Raw genomic sequence first — 4565 nt, 5'->3', positions numbered from 1 at the left:
TATATATATATATATATATATATATATATATATATATATATATATAGAGAGATATATGTACATATATATAATACATAGCTGATCGTAGTCGATTCATTGCCGAATTTAATGGGGGAAAGGCGAGTATCTTGTCTGTCTGTCTGTCTGTCTATTTCTATATACGGTATATTAGACGCATCGCCAGTTTGGGAGGGAAGGTAACCTGCTGACCCTTCAAACGCGCTTCATTCCCAAGAGTATATTAGAGATAGTTCTTCTTCTTCTCAATATGTTTGTATTTACATTTACGTCGATTGCGTCATACGCGAGTTTTGCAGAGTTCAGAAATGTCACTAATGAATTATCGAAAAAGCCGAGATTGAATTGATTTTTGAAAATTGTTTTTAAAAAAATCACTTTTATTAAAAAAAATTTTCTAGCTTCTCGAAGATAAACTTTTTTAAAATTTTCTTGAAGTTCTTGTTCACTTCCTGTCCACTACTGTCTCAGACGTCAGATACAAATACACAATAAATATTATATTTGTATAGAAATATGTTTTAATAAAACGACATTTGCAATCGACAGAACAGATTTATAAAATATACCGAATTATCTTCTTGTTTTAGGGGAAATTAAATCATATTTATTTCTGTATAAATTATTAATTTTTTTCAGTTTATTTCGTTTTTGGTTATGCATAATTCATTTTCTAGATATATGATTATTTATTAACAAAATAAAAGGAGAATTTGATATATTTTATAAGCAGGTCTATCAATTGTATTGTCTTATTATTTATATAAAAATATGTATCTATATTTTGCAAGAATTTTTATTACATATTTTCTCACTTCTGACGTGACAGCCTGAGATAATAGTGGTTAAATGAACAAACAAGGATCTTGAAATTAATCTCCTTGTAATAGATTATATGATGTACCGATATGAATCGGTACACTTAGAATATGAGTTGAGTAACTGAACCTTGTTTACTTTCTGTAAGATTCCGGATATTACTGCGATGTTTGCGAGAGTTGCGTGTTTCTTTTAAAGATGTGCTTTGCTTGATATACGCGCATTGTTTCAGATTATAACCAAATTTCATTCGGATTACGTCCAACTTTGTAATGACTGTGAGTGGATGGCAAAGATGGAGTGACGACAGGACATTTCGGGTAAGCAAAGTTACCAATGCGAAATCCTAACAGAATTTTCGAGATTATCTTCTCGGTATTTACGAGATTATCCACGTAACCTAATTTCTCGTTTCCTTCCCCCTTTCCCTCTTCTTTTCCGGCTTTCTCTTAATGGTCGATAACTTTTAAGGAAGTTCTCATTAAAACTTTATTCCATTATGAGGATTAGTTAATTTGAGAGGCATAAACCATAATGTGAATGTTATTAGTGAATAAAATCAATAATCTATAAATTGAATTATTATAAGGGATGTAAATATCTAGATAAAGTAATTATTTTATATTAATTATCCTTCATAATTGAATTGGATAGTAAGTACTTAAGAAATATTATAATATGTTAATCTAATTACATTAATTTAATTTAGAATGAAAACCAGCTTATATTTCAAATTTAAAAATGGGATCATAATTTATGATTATGGTTATAAAACGGGATTATAAATTATTCTGTATGAATAATTCAATATAGATGTTGTATTGTCTATAACTTAAGATTTGTAACGGATGACGTTTGTAAAAAATAATTACGAAAACGAGCATCTCTGTCTTTCTTCTTTTATTTAGGAAATAGTTTTTTTCAAGAACTTTAAGAGACAAAATTATATGTTAAATTACTACATATAATCACAATGTAATCTTTGTTAATTTTCTTAAAGTGCTTAAAAAATGTAGAGAATAAAGAGAAAATAAAGTTTTGAAGTATATTCACAATTTTTTTTATAATTTAGAAGATACTTGCTGTATATTAGAGAATCTAAACATTATAAATTATATATTATTAATACAAATTATGATATTTAAATTATGTTATTTTTTCGTTTAAAAAAGTTTTTACAGCGTGGCCGGTGTCCATGCATGAGAATTTTTAAATCAGTTAGTGAATAATCCAAGCTTCACATTAGTGTTTATTAGTTAGTGTTTGAGCAATAAATATAGTGGATAATTATAATTGCATGTTTTTTTCAATATAGCATATATTAATTTAGCGAAGCCCAATTTGCGACAGTCGTCTACCTTATTTAAGTATTCAGCATCGCCGGAACCGTCGATTAAACTGACATCATAATCACCAGAAGCGAACTCTTCATCTGCTGAAAACTATAAAAACACGTGGCATTAATAAATGAGTAATAAATTATCGATCGCTCAATATTCTTCGAATATGCGCGATATCGCTTGCTAAAAACATATAAATAATGGAGAAATCCATTAAGAGCTTACTTTAGTTTAGTTTTAATAAATCAAGATGAAAAATGAGATTATCATATTTTTTGCGATGATTCAATCGTATTTTCTAGAGTATTTATAATCACGCGAAAAATTCTAAAATTAAAATTGTATTTAGTTCTTCTGATGTGAAAATTTCAGAAAAAATGATAATATTAAAATATTATGTTAATTTAAGCAAATACGTTTAAGCAAATTAATTTTAAAATCAAAAACGTAGATGAATTTTACTCTTAAAAAATAGATATTAATCATTCTGTTTAAGTAAACTATGAATTACGTTCAAATGAAGTAATTAATTAATCATCTAAATGTGTAATATATTAAAAAAGAATAAAATGATCTGCAGTAATTTTAATTTTCTATATTAGTAATATATGTACATATACATATTTGTTCATACATTTGAACGATAGCATGGCGATTTTGCGTACACGGCAACGTATCTAATTTTCCGGGAAATATTCTGGACGGTTCGGTGACGACGTACTATTATTATGGGTATTATTATTTGAATGTCGTAAGGTCGTCGCGCGCCGTGCCGGCCGTGCGTCGCATCGCGTCGTATTACCATTTCATGACGAAACTCGAACGGATACGGACCGCGTTGTGTGCTGTTGCTTTGTTTATTCTCGAAACGTGATTACGCCAGTATACCTGCGGAAAAGAATTGTTCCTATGCATATACGCAGAAAATATGCATATACACGGAATATTAAAATTTATTATTTTTTAAATAATTTCATCCGATCTGTTTCTTAACTGTAAAGTCTATTCTACAATGTGCTTTTTGTTTTCGGCTTTCTGCTTTTTGCTATTTTTTACATCTTGTCCTTTTGCTTCTTATCCGGTTTTTTATTTTATGTCGCCCGAGATAAAAGTTAACGAACTTCGGAAGAAACAGGAAATACATAGCAAGAAATACAATTGTCGATAAAACGATTGCAAAGGGGGAAACAGGAAAGCAAGAAACAGAAAAACAAAGAGCACATTGTAGGCTTTAGCACATTATACATCTTAGTTTTTAGCAACTTTACTTGAGTACCCTCACGTAATTCGCGTTCATAGATATTTAATTTTCGTAAATTAATGCGACGCACGGAACGATTCGTACCGACTCCCCTCCAAGGACACCGAGCGAATACCGAAGTGATGACGATAATGACGTAGTCGGCCGCGCTCCTCTTCATTATTCGCCACATTCGTTCTCTCCCTCGCTGTTCACACTTCATCGGCTGTCGCTACGCCGTTCGGACGTTTAATTGTTGCGTATGAAAAGTATTTAATTTATTCAATTATTCTTTCTTTTACTTTCTCTTACATGATTTTGAAACGGGTATCGTCATACATTTTACGCTTTGTATAATAGCACCTTTGGCACTTGTTCAATCCTATATTACTTGCACAGGTTTTCTAAATGTAATTAATAATTATTCGTATTATTTTTAATATTTCAACATTATTCTTTTTGATGAATCATACTTAAATGAAGATTGATAATATTTTATATATTCTTTCTATAAAGATAAATGCAAATTTTCTAAAATCAGCAAAACTATTCGTGTAGATAAATAACTTATTTAAAATAAGAGATATGTATTCCATTTAATTTTTAGATAGTTAAATTAGCAAAGCTGTTCTTTTCGTGTAGGTAAATAACGAGACCGCGAAATGAAGCGCAAAATATGCGACCGATATTTCTGAAATTTTATAATAATACCTACTGAAAAAAACGAATTACATTAGCTTGTTTTAATAAACATAAGGAGAAATCATAATTTCGTTACTTTAAATCTTTCGAGCTGCCGATTTCTGTTTATTATACGTCCTTGAGGCGAAAAAGAATGGATAAATTACATTTAAATTGATGAGAAGTTTGATTCACGATCGATGCAAAATTTATTTTATGTATTTGATGCATCATCGAAAGAATGGTTTCTATCGTAAATTATGTCAAACTAGGCGCGCGCACGCGCACACATAAATATATTAAAACTATAATTGCTTTTTCACTAAAAGAAAAGTCTTGGATATTTTGACCATAATTATAATGTGATTATAATTATATGATATTGTAATTATATAGCTATTACTGTTATAATATTGTAATAATAATTATTTTAGCTCTACTAAATATATATATATATATATATATAT

The sequence above is a fragment of the Atta cephalotes genome (assembly GCF_000143395.1).
Source record: "Atta cephalotes unplaced genomic scaffold scaffold00009, whole genome shotgun sequence".
Taxonomy (NCBI): domain Eukaryota; kingdom Metazoa; phylum Arthropoda; class Insecta; order Hymenoptera; family Formicidae; genus Atta; species Atta cephalotes.
This window is presented reverse-complemented; position numbering follows the sequence as displayed.